Raw genomic sequence first — 13,498 nt, forward strand, 5'->3', positions numbered from 1 at the left:
TGGGATCTCCGGCCATAAAACCCGTCCTTCTTGACCCCAAACTTACGAACGAAAACAGGAGTTTAAAAAACACCACCAGCACCTCATCGACTGTGTGCTCAGGCGTCGAGGCATATCGCTGTTCACCCCCAAAATGCCTCTGATGTCATCTAGTGTGCTGGTTCTACCAAAGTCCAGAGACATTTCGGGTTGTCACGACGGGGGTGGAGCCCTACTGGCATCCGGCGGTGGAGGCCGGGGATGCTGCTGAACGCCCCGCAGGGCACCACACGGCCCCCAGCAGGGATGGGCCAGCCCCAGAGGCAGTCCGTAGAGCTGAGTTGACAAACCCTGACTGAGGAGAGACCTTCCATGAGGCTAGGGTCCCATGGCTGCCAAACGACACCGTCTGGGTGTGGCTCCGTCCCCCTGCTCTGAGTCAGGCTCCGAGGCCACAGCATAACTGGACCCTTTGACATAGGTGAGGCCTAGGTAGCCCGTGTCAGAACGATATTTTTAGATGCACAAAATAAACCAATGGATTATAAGGAAGCACGGTGATCAAAACATTTCTGAAAACTGACATATAACATGGTTATATATTTTTTTCCTAACACATGAAATCGAAAGGTCCAGCAGCTGGTCTCATAAACACCATAAATAAAAATGGAGACCCGCCGTGTGCTTGGTATTTTGAGATCTCTGTAAACACTGTCATGTGATGTGGAAGCATCCGTAGATTCTTCTGGTGACAAAGTCACAGGTACAACTGACAGCGTGGTTTATCGCGACGTACGTGGTTGTGAAGGAAACAGTACATTCCAGTAGAGGTTCGTGAGAATGAGAGGCAGGTGTTTGTCATCTGTGTCCATGGTCCCCGTGTGTCCTATCCACCGACCCGGCCTTAAAACTCGAGCTCCAAAGCTGGAGTTTCCATCCCAACTGGCTCGATGTCTCCTCCCATCAGGCATGAGTTCTGGATTCAGAGAAGGTACTACGGAGTCTCACAAGCTGTCGCGTGCCCCAGAGTAGCCCTTGTCACTTAGTCTGCAGTCACGTGAAAAAAAGCACAGGTTTTGAATGTACACCCCAGCTCTACCACTCACTAGCTGCGTGAGCTCGGACTCGTCACCTAACCCCTCTGAACCTCAGTTTCTTTATCCGTAAAATGAAGAGAGTTCCACCTGCTTGGCAGGTGTATCGTGAGGATTAGAGAAGACAGCAGATGTAAGACGCCTAACGCGATGTTTCGCACACACAGAGGGGTTCAAGATTGGGCAGTTGTTATTATTCCTAAGGGAAAAGTCACTGGTCGAATGATATTTTCAGGAAGAGTCTAGAGAGTTGAAATCACGATAGCGTACGGTCTCTGATCTTCGTCCAAAAACATCGTCCATTTTTTCCACAGGGGAAGTGCCTTTCCCCAAACTCCACATCACTCTTAGCCTGTCGCCTTCTCTGTCATCCACAGAGAAATGTTTTCCGTGTCATTTCACCCTCAAAGTCACAAGTGCCTGCACCTTTCGTGTCTCTCCGGGCGGGTCCGGACCCTCGACACATGGCTCATCCAGAATCTTAGAAATAACCCCAAAGCGTTATGTGCTGCCTTGTGTTTGGAGGTTTTTTTTTTTTTTTTTTTTTAAATTTCTGACACGATCTCCAATTTTCTAAATTCTGAACAGTGCCCCTACCCTCCTTTCCACCCGAATTTCTCCAGGCTCCCCATGCTTCTAGTGTGGACCTACTAGGTCTTCTTAAATCGAATTGGAAACGTTACACTTAGTTAAACCCAATTGGAACCCATGTCAAGCAGGCGTCGAGCTGGTTCCAGCTCTTTGAGAGATGTAACTTTCCTGAGACTGATGCCCCTCAGTGGCCAGCACTGGGAGCCAGCAAGGCTGGATGGGTGCCAGGCAGAGTGCCAGCCTGCTAACCGAGCGACACCTCCTGGCCAGTCGAAGAACCAGTCTTACGATTTTTGCCTCAGACCCCCCTGGGCTTCCTGTCATCCTCAGAATGTGGCCCAATCTTCACACAACCGAAAGGGCCCTCTGCAGCCAGACCCAGCTCTCTTCCTCACACTCCACACTGCCCCCAAGCTCACTTCTAGGTCCTCAAACACCCGTTCTCCGGACCCCAGGACACCATGCATGCGGTCCGTCCGCCCCTCCCCTTGGCCTGGCTAACTTCCTTCAATCTTCACATCTCATTTTAGGCATTGCTAACCATGGCTCCTGCCCTCTGTGCCCAGAGCCCCCCTCCCCTGTCAGAGGCCTCACCCAGTTTTGTGTCACCTCCTGTCCTATGTTCTCTAGGCTGAAAGCTGCTGGAAGGCAGGGCCCAGTCGATTCCCCTGGTGCCCAGCTTTGTGTCTTTCAGTTGGAGTAATGAATGAATGCATGAGTGAATGAATGAATGAGTAATCAATGCTTCCAGGAATTCATTACAAATAACAAGACATTCTTGTCAATTGTCGCAGAGAGTATTTAGGGACTGACTCAGATTATATATAACCAGGTCAAATATTTCCAAGGTCAGTCTGTTCTCTCCAGAAGGAGGTGTCTCCCACTCCTCCCGAATGGGGAGCCTGCACCCCATAATCCAAGGACCCCAGATCTGTGACTTAGACCCCAGCCGCTGAGCCTTTCTGCTCCCTCCCTGACAGACAACAAGGTCTGACCTGAGATCAAGCTACACAGGGATGCAAGAGAGGGGACTGGAGATGAGGCCTGAACCCCAGGCCCATCCTGAGAGGCGGGCGTGTGGGGAGGCACACCTTCTTCCTCAGGCAGGTCCCCCCTCACCTGCCGTCTCACACGCAGGCAGAAGGGTCTGAGATGGCAGGAAGGTCTGGTCCCTGCAGAGCTGTCCCCGAGGAGAAATCAGTTCTGGGCCAGACCGACCCCTGCACCCCACTTCTGCAGTATTAGAGGTCAGTAGCAGGAGGGCTCAATTAGTACATGCTTTAAAAAAAAATTTAAATTTTGTAGAAGTAGTTTTTTCTTTTTTAATCGTAGTAAGATATACATAAAACAAAACATACTACCGTAACCACCGTGGGGCGTACAGTCCGGCGGCGTTCAGTACATTTATATTCAATCTTACTCTGGACATTTCAGCCTCTGGAGACTGTGGGGTGTGGGGGAAGCGCCCGAGGACACTTACTCAGAGCCCAGATGCGTGGCCCAGGTGCATGGCCCAGGTGCGGGGCCCAGATGTGTGGCCCAGGTGCGTGGCCCAGGTGCGTGGCTTGCAAACCGAAGCACACTGCCATCCCAGCAAGCTTAAAATCTGGTCCCAGAGCGTCGGATTCTTCAGGTCTGGGAGAGGCCCAGGAATTTGCTTTTCTAATAAGTTTCCAGTCGGTGTGGGGAGGCCCGCTGATCTGAATGGACTTGTTCAGATCGTCCCCACTGTCTTTTAATGCCCACCCTGTCTTAGTCCGCCCTGGCTGCCGGAGTAAAATGCCACAGACTGGGTGGCTGACACAGCAGACATTTGTTCTCACACTTCCGTCAGCTGGGAGTGTTGGAACAGGGTGCCAGCGTGGTGGGGCTCTGGTGAGGCTCAGGTTTGTGGCGTGCAGGCCATCTCGTAAGGACAGAGGTCCCGCCCTTAGGGCCACATCTCACCTTGACCATCTTCCACAGGCCCCACCTCCCAATGCCATGGCAATGAGTGTTAGGGCTGCAACACGTGAAGTTCAGGGGCACACAAACGTTCAGTCGTCACACCCCAATAGCTTGTCTCTTCGCCTCCCCATTCCCCACAACTTAGAGCTCATTCACGTCAGCCAGGGGACTGGACACAGCCGGAAGGTTACAAACCAACAAGGACTGGTGGGAATGGGGGGCGGAGTACAGGCAGTCATGAAGCACAGAAATATGTTCCCCCCCCCACCCCCTGTTTTGGGTTAACCACATCTCATTGGGAAGTGCTTGATCCAGGCAAAGTCCAAACTCCCTAGCCAGCTTTTCTGCCTTCTCTCAAGAGCAACTGTCCCAATGTGTCCCGGGCTGAAGGCTTTCAAAACTGGGAGGGTCCGGGGCTAACGGGGGACAAGGTGATCACCCTAAAACCTTACCTCATCTGTTAAATCTGTATTCTCTGACAAGGGTGCCTCTCTTCTCCTGTGTTTGTTGGGAGCTTGGATTGCCTCTTACGCAAACTGGTGGTTCATCGTCCCTTTTCATTTTCTTACTACATTTTTTAAACTTATCTTTTCTAAATATAATTAATTTATATTTCAGTACAAGAAATATTAATGCTTTATCTATCGATCTGTTGGAAATATACTTTTTTTAATTTAAAATTTTCTAAACAATTATTTGCTTTTTGATTTTGCTAAAGGGTTTTTCTTATTGTATAAAATGTTTACTTTTTAGATAGTCAGTATAGCTCTACCTCTTCTTTGATGGCTTCTGAGAGTCTCAACCTGTTTAAAAAGTGTTCCCTCACAAGGCTTTACAAATATGCCCCCAAATTCCATTCTAATATTCGAGAAGACCGATGTTTTCTCTATCTACCTGCGTGTATTTCCAGTCTCTCTGATCCGTTTTCTTGTTATTCTGGTTGGTTCCAATTATCATGCCATGTAGATATTGATCTCTGGAGTCTTACTTTTATTGCTTATTAACCCTGGTCCCCTCTCATTTGTAATTTTCTACACTTTTATTCTCTGAAAATTTAAAATATAAAATTATTTTACTCACATAAAATTTAAAATTACTTTATCCAGGTCTTAGAAATAGGATTCTAATTACAAGTGCATCAGATTTACATATTAGTTTCTTCAGGCTTGGCATTTTTATGATAGTAAGTCTTTCCACACGGAAATAGGGCTTGTGTGTCTCCATTCGTGGAGGTATTGTTTTATGTCCTTGAATACAGTTTTATCATTTTATTTGTATGGATAGCATACTTTTTATTGTTAAACACATTCTTAGAAATTTTGTAGTTTTCATTGCTATTATGAATGGGCTGTTCCTTCCATTTCCCTCCCCAAATGTTTATTGCTATCACAGAGTAAACCTCTCTCTAGTTATCCATCTCCCTTACTAAATTTTCTTACCAATTTTATTAAAATCTGTTAGGTTGTCTAGGTATACTTTCAATCATCGTAAATATATTTTCTCTGCCTTTCTAATATTTATTGCACTCAGCTCATTTCCTGTCTTTCTCTATTAGTGAAAACCTCCAAAGCCATGTTGATCCATAATGGTGACAGCAGGCAGTGTATCTTGTTCCTGAATTAATAGAAATGACTTCAGAATTTTTCCATTTAGTGAAATATTGGATCTTGGTTCTTAGTAAATAGTCTTTATCATATTTAAGTAGTTTCTATCCACACTCAACAACTTCTTGGAGGAAAAAATAATATGTACCTGTCAGATACACGATAGAACTACCAAACATCTATAAAATTGGCTACATAAATGCTGAAGCTTAAAATCGTATTTCTGTTTTCTCTGCAACAGTATGAAACTCATACATCATTTGTGGTTAGAAAATTTAAAACAGCAGAAAACTAAGGTCGTTTTGGAAATGCCCGATTTTACCGTTTCATAGAGACGCCCCACAATCAGGTTGTGCTGTCCACACTTCCCGACCATTTTACCTTATTATTATTACTTCTGATTTTCGTATTTTTATTTTATCTCAGTTATTTGTGCTGTATTTGATGTCAGGAGCTGCGGTACCAAATTACCACAGACTTGGGGGTTTAAAACAACAGAAAGTTATTCCCTGACAGTTTTGGAAGTTCAGAATCAAGGTGTCTGCAGTGCCACACTCCCGAGCGGTTTAGACGCACCATGCGTTTGCTGGCCACAGGGCTCAGCAGCCCTAAGGGGACCCGCAGAGGGGACTTCCAAACCAGGCAAAGGGCCGGTGGACAGTGAGGGAGGGGCTGTGGGCAAGAGGTGGAAGGTGGGGAAGGGGAAGCGTGGAAGCGGCCGGCATCCCAGGCAGAGTTGGTCGTTTGGAAAGGAGAGGCCAGAGGAGGCCAGAGCGTAATGGGACGGAGACGGGACAAAATCTGGTATCTTTACAGCTGTCACATTTGCTGTCTGGTGCTGTTATGTTGGTAAATAAATTCTCTTACTCCCGGGGGCGGGGGGGGGAGGGGGACTATGGAAGTTAAGTCAGAATCCCATAATATGCAGGAACCTTGCAAACCTTTTAGTCCAGGAGTCTCCAATCCCTGGGGTCGCTGACTGTCTGCTGCCTGTTAGGAACCGGGTCACACAGCAGGAGGTGAACGGCAGGCGAGAAGCTCCACCTGTATCTGCAGCCGCTCCCCAGTGCTGGCATCACCGCCTCAGCTCCGCCTCAGATCCTCAGCCATTAGATTCTCATAGGAGCACAGGTGCCCAAAAGGTTGGGGACCGCCTCGTTAGTCCATTTACAGCTGCCAGGAGGGAGGCCTCTCAGTCATCGGGGACACAGAGAGATGAGCGTCTCCTTTTCCTGTCTCTCATCCTCCTCCTGAGGCCCCAGTGCAGTGTCTGATGTCTCCTACATGGGGAGAGAGGATCATGGCCCTGCCTACCGGGCATATATGACCAGCACTCAAAGGCACGATGTTTGGCCTGGGGGGTTCTGACGCTCTGACTGCAAGTCAGTGGCCCCCGGCCCCCGTCGGGTCAGCTCCTGTCTTTTCCCCAGTTTGCTGGCCTCTGCTGACCGTTAATCCCCAGTTGGCAGGTCCACTAAACCAGTCTTTCCTGTTTTCCCCTCCCCCGAGGGCCGGTCCTGCCAGTTGCCCACTCCCCGCAGGGAAGGAGGTGACTGGGGGGTGTGGCGAGCATTCTTGTCCCACTCAGATCCCCGGGAAGCCATCCCTCTCTCCTGCCTCCCCCTCCGCAAGGTCCCCTTGGTTTAAAGCAGCCGCACAAAGGCTCCAGCAGTCCCGAGCACCTGCAGGCACAGCAGGGGACTTCGCCGAGCCGGGGGGAGGGCCTGTCATCCAACAGGCTGTCTGAGCTGCCCACCCTGGTCCCCTCAGGAAAACTGCCGGCCTGCTCCCTGCGTGCCCACAAGCAGGTCCCCAAACCCACGGCCGATCTCCTCTGCCCTGAATTCTTCCTTCTTCTGTTGTTCCTCCTCCTCTTCTCTCTCTTCCTTTCCCTTCTTTTTCTCCATCTTTTCTCTTCTCTTCTTCCCCTATCCCTCTGCTGCCTGCTGTCAGGACTTACAGCTCTCACCTTTCCAACCAGCCACACGTCCAACCTCCTGACAAACGTCTGTTCAGCATACATGTTGCATTAGACATTGTTCTGGACACGGAAGATGGAAGGGGACCGATTTCCCCGACTCTCAGCCATCACTCGGTTTTTGAAGAGGAGAGAATCAGGATGTACCAACCATGGGAAAGGACCACGCTAAAATTCACATGTCGCTTTCCTACTATTTTCCAGGTATTGTTGAAGCAGAGCTTGGATCACTGAGTTGAGACTTGCCTGCACCCTTCCTCTGGATTCGCTTTAATCTACTCAGTCCTGCTGCAAGTGATGCTCTAAGCCAGTGGTCCTCACCCTTTCTGGCACTAGGAACCGGTGCTCCCATGAGCATCTAATGCCTGAGGACCTGAGGTGGAGCTGAGGCGGTGATGCTGGCGCTGGGGAGCGGCTGCGGATACAGACGAAGCTTCGCTGGCTCACCTGGTTCCTAACAGGCCACAGATCGGTACCGGTCCAAGGCCCAGGGGTTGAGGATCCCTGCTCTAAGGTGCAGTTATCCACAGACCCAGTGCTTAATGACTCAGCATCTACCCCTGTTATTTTTGCTGGGTTTCTGAAGGGGAAACAAAATAGCTAATAGTCTTTATTTTCTAACAGTCGGGAAACAAATTCACACAGGGCACATATCTGCATAAAAGAAGTAGTAGCCACATTGCCCTAGCTAAAGGGTAAAGCCACATTGGTATGCACTGTGCAAAACCAGAGGCTGACTTAAGTCACGATTTGCATTTTCTCCTTGCAGAGAGAGCTATTTACCTGGGGATGTTAAAGTTCTCTGCATGTGGGGAACTCTCTCTCCGCATCGTATAAAGGAACGCTGGCTGAATCTGTGTGGCTCAGGCAGATTTTTCGGTGTGGGCATCTTGTTCTCTGGCATAGCTTTCATAATTCTGTAACAACTGCCTCCTGGATAAAGGAAAAGCGGAACTTAACGCCAGCCTCTCTCTGTAAGAGAGCCCCAGAAGCGACGACTACTGTTTCAATCCCAGGGTTTTGGAGAAAAGTTGCATCTCTGAAAGGGACTGTGGAGGACAATGTTACTTGAGAATTACCCTCAAGTTAGTAAAACTCTTCCCCTAGTTGAAGTAGTGAAAAATATAAGGTAACTAAATATTTAAGCAAGCGGCGGAAGGCATTGAGCAAGAAGACGAGATGATCAAACCGAGTCTGGCTTCAACATCACCCAAAGAAAGAGGCTGCACTCGGTCGTGGTCAAACTGATGGAAAGGTTCCAGGGCCGGGTCTGGCTTCTCCACGTGACTACGGTGACCACTGGGCGAAAAGTCACTGGTTTCGTTTATGAGCTTAATTCCCATGATGCCATTTGTCAAGGTCACAGAGAGAGCTCCGAGAAGCCCACCCAGGCTGCAGACTTCTCTTTGCTTCATTCCCGAGTGGCCACACAGCTTAGCTTTCAAGGGTTCGAGAAGAAGAGTGTGGTGTGTATGTAGCGGTCGGAATGTGTGTATGAGGCAGTGGATGTTCTTGGGCCAAATGTGCCCCGAACATGCTGATCTGCACACAGATTTGCCCCTGGTCAGCGACTTTATCACATATATACCTCCCTTCACCTTATGGTGAGTCTTATATCCCCAACCAAACTGTGAGTTTCTTAAAGACCAGACAGCATCTCAGACTTAACATTCTCTAGTACCTAGCTCAGTGCCAGGCTCGATAAATGCTGCATAACCTCGAAAGGTCCCGAGAATTACATGTAATATGGATGAGTCAGCTCCGGCTAGTATAACAAAATACCAAACCCTCTCTTCCTCTTCTTCTAAAGCCACCAGTCCCATCATGAGGACCCCACCCTCATGACTTCATCTACTCTTAATTATCTCCCAAAGGCCCCATCACCAAATGACCTCACATTAGGAGTTAGGACTTCAGTGTGGAATTTGGGGGGATGCGATGCAGTCCAGAGCACTGTATTGATTCCTATGGTCAGCTTCAGACCAGGCAGGCTGCTGGGGGTAGGAGGGTCCTGAGGGAAAGGGACCACGGAGGTCTAACTGAGATGCTTCAGCGGAGAAGGCGACTTTGAAGGAGGTGGGAATCTAAGAAACAGCGCCACAGATTAGAGCTGGCGAAGGAAATGCTCCACCTCGGGAGGGTGCCCGTCCCCCAAATAGAATGACTGCCAGGAGTCATCCCCCTGCCTCAGGGACACAGCTGTGAGAGGGCAGATTTGCAGTGCACCTTGACTTTCTGAGGCAGGCCAGTGAGCGGTGGCTGGGCTCCTGGGAGGGGGCCGTCCCTCCTCCCAGAAGATGTGGCTTAGTCATTTCTGGTGCCCCTTCCTTGGGACCAGGATGACTAATCATCCTTCCACTCCTGGCCAGGGAGGTGTAGGGTGTTAAGGCAGTTTATAGTACCAGGATGAAGATGGAGATGGCGGTAGACTGGGGGGCCTACAAGCCTCTATGCAATTTGAATTTTTTCAAATTGAAAAAATTCAATTTGATTAGGTTTTAAAAAAGGAGGAACGGCTGAAATACAAATGGATTTCATGGGGTTCTCTCTCTCTCTGTCACACACACACACACACACACACAGCCCAGGGCTTCCCCACTCCTCCCTGGGGCCACCTGTTTACCTGTATTATCGTCAACCTGCCTCTCCACTTCATCGCCCTCCTGCACCCTCTCTCCTCGCTGGCTTTAGCTTCTCCCAGGCCCTGCCCGCTATTCATCTAATTTCACAGCTTGTCACGAGTCCTCTCTCTCTCTGTCTCTCACACACACACACGCACACAGCCCAGGGCTTCCCCACTCCTCCCTGGGGCCACCTGTTTACCTGTATTATCGTCAACCTGCCTCTCCACTTCATCGCCCTCCTGCACCCTCTCTCCTCGCTGGCTTTAGCTTCTCCCAGGCCCTGCCCGCTATTCATCTAATTTCACAGCTTGTCACGCTGCTGTGATTTCAAGGCAGAGGGAGAGTTATTAAGAAAGCCCCTCCCTTCTCCCCAGCTGCACACCCTCATCTCCAGTCTCCTTTCTCGGAATACAGGTGCTCAGTGACCCTGCCATGCACACGAAAGGTGGATGGAGTTTCTTTCCTGGTCCGCCGAGCTGTCAGAGTCCCCAAGACTGTAATTGTACACACTTCTCTAGATTAAAAACAAAGTCTTTATAAAAAATCCCCTTGCCTGAGAGCCCACAGCCAAGGCCGGTTCTCGTGGTCTCGCTGGGCTAGGGCTCTGAGGAGCAGCCACGGCTGGCCGTTCCGCCTTCTTGTTTGTAGGAGCCATTTTTCCACGTGGCCATTTTGAAAACAGTAACACACTTTCTTTGAGAACCGAGCCCTTGGTCGTGTCGCACACTCTGGCTTGGCCAGTGCCCACTCTACTTGTCTGTGTTTCTCTTATTCCTGGGCTCCCTTGAGAGCATTCAGGATGTCCTGGACTTGACCATCGGTCCTCTCTCTTCGGCTTTTCGATTTCTCGTTTCTGCAATCCTCAAACTACAGTGGTTGACGGGATCGGAGGTTTTAGAGTCAAGCTGAGTTCCAGTCCCAGCTCTGCTGCTTGCTAGCGAGTTACTTCACCCCTCCTGCTCATTCGTAAAGCAGGTGTAAGGACGGCACCTGCCAAAAGACGTGGAGGCAGTGAATGTATGAAGCTTGGTTGGGCGCCCGAATGCAAGAGGCATTAATGTAATTTATGGCAGAGCAAGACCTCTAGAGTATTATGGGATGCCTAAGACCCAGAATGTGCACCACAGGGACATCTGGGGCCAAAACTAACCCTTGAATGGCCTGGGCCTGGCCTTTATTACCTGAGGGTTGCATGGTGGGGGCAGAGAGGGCAGGAGGTGTTAGGCCAGGGGATACATCTACTGCTTAATGACCAACGTTTTTATTTTAAATTACAGAATAAAATAGAAAATAGAACAGAACAGAATAGAATGTCATTCCACTGCATAGCACCACCCAGTGGATCCTCAGCCCCACAGGCAGCCAGAGCGAAATCCCAAGTCCTCAGCAGAGCATACCTGCGTGTCCCCTGTGATCCTGCCTCTATCTCCCACACACCTGCTCTCCATTTACACCAAACCAGTGGCGGTTCCCCACGGGAGCCACCCTCGCTCTCCCCTCCGTTCCTCTGCAGGCCACTGCCTCTGCCTGGAATGTTCTTCCTCCGCCCAGTCTGGCTGACAAAATGATCGCCTTTTCACTTGGAGCAGGAACATCGAGTCTCGGATGCGGGGCTTCCGGGCACAGTGAGGTACATATGTTATTGTAGCACTTGTCAAACTGTATTATAATCCTTTGTTTACATGTCCATCTTCCCCACTGGGCTGCAAGCTCCTTGATCTTGAAAGCCAGATTTTACCCAGATTTGTATTCCTGGCAAGAAGCACAGAGTCGATAGTGAAGCTTAATATGTGGTCGAATGCATGGCTCTAAGAAATACATAACAAACCTTGGTATCTGTACTTTCCTGAATCTTGTTTTGGTTGTTATTTATTATTATTATTATTATTATTGCAAATAGTCACTAATGCTTATGTTACAAGGTTATTGTGTTCTAATTTTTTCCTTTAAAATGAAGATCACTAATATCATTCATTCATTCATTCATTCATTTGCCAACGAATATTTATGGGGAGACACTCGTCAGAAACTGGATTTGAAGTGGTGCCAGATTTTAACAGACAAAAAGCCCACGACAGCCCCTCAGCCCTGCACTGCAAAGACAGCCCCTTCCGGATACATCGGGGAGAGAGAAGGGAAGCTCGTTTCGAGGGCCACAGGTCGAGAAGACCCTAAGATGTCCCCGCCATTCAGGTGGAAGTTGCCACCTCCCCAGTGACCTCATCTGTCCAAAGACAGGGCCAGGTAGGCAGTTCCTGAGGATCCTTCCGCGTCTGACACGAGTCCCTGGAGCCAAGTGACTGGAATTGATATCCAAAGCGAGGCGCCACCCCGGGGAGAGGGCTGTGGGAGGCCAGGCCACCGTTCCTCCCTCCCCCCAGCGCTCCTGCTCCTGGCAGGCCAGGCCCCCTGTGAAGCAGGATCAGGCAGGGTAAAAGGGAGCCATGTGTCGAGGTCTCCCCACTTGCTCTTGGTTCCACTGAGGAAGAGACTCCTGGGCCTGCCCCAGGCAGGTCGTTTAGGGTCAGGTTCCGGCCATGGTAGCTCCCAGGTTTCAGCACTCCCTGGGTGCCGTACAGACCCGCCCCCACTCCACCCTGCGCCGCTCAGAGTGTGAGCACCCCTCCTTCTCCACAGCCCCCTCAATGGGCTTGGTGTTGAGAGAGGAGGTGGTTTTCTCTCTTTGCATGCAGTCCTTGGAGACCTACTTGAGGCAATTTGTCACTCACACTTCAAGCTGCCGGCCAAGGAAGAAAGCCGAAAAGACTCTAGAATGAGATCCTTGTGCTGTAATTAAGTGCCAGGCTTTGTTTTACCCGTATCTTTCCCACCTTGCCCGATCGGCTGCTCCGCGGTTACCGCCGGGACACCGGGAGCCGCGTTCGCGGGGTTGGGGCTCGGCCCCCCTCATGGTCCAGCCCCTGGCTCTCCTCGCCCCCAGTCTTACTCCAGACGGCGCCAGATTCGTCTTTGGACCGGGTTTTGCCCCGGGTTTTGTTCCTCCACTGTCCGTCTTCTCTCTTTAACCCTTTGCTTCCTAAGGCCTCTGGGGAGCCGGCCTCTTTCCTTTGACTCGTCCCTTTTCCTGCAGACCCAGCGGCGGACGGAGGCGGCGGGAACGAGGAAAGAAGGCGGGGCAGATTCAGGCCGCGCTCACAGGGCAGATGGGCCTGTCTTCTCTTGGGTTCTCCAGCCAAACTCGGGGCTTCTTCCTTACACTGAGGTGTGGTGCAGTTGAAGGAGCCTCGCACGGGGCCTGGGGTCCGGTTCCTCTTTTGCCAGCGGCTGGCCGTGCCTCCGGACAACGAGTCCAGGTCCTCGGGCCAGCTTCCCCTCTGTCCGATGAGACAGGAAGGGCTTGGCGAGCTCCACAGATACTTGGGGAGCTTATCTATGGATACTTGGGGAGCTCCATAGATAAGCTGGCCTGGCGAGCTCCACGGATACTTGGGGAACTCCATAGATAAGCTGGCCTGGCGAGCTCCACCGATACTTGGGGATCCCACAGAGGCTGCAGCTCCGCACCGCTCTCCCCGTCCCTTCCCCTCGGATCCAGGGTTTCCCGTGCACCCAGCGCCCCGCGTCCCAGCTTCCCTCCCCCCGACCCCAGGGACCCCTATATTCTTCCGCGGCCCAGCCGCAGGGTTGAAACCGGAGGTCGCCGCATTGGCCCGAGCGCGC

This window comes from Pteropus alecto, unplaced genomic scaffold (genome assembly GCF_000325575.1).
Source record: "Pteropus alecto unplaced genomic scaffold, ASM32557v1 scaffold65, whole genome shotgun sequence".
Lineage (NCBI taxonomy): Eukaryota > Metazoa > Chordata > Mammalia > Chiroptera > Pteropodidae > Pteropus > Pteropus alecto.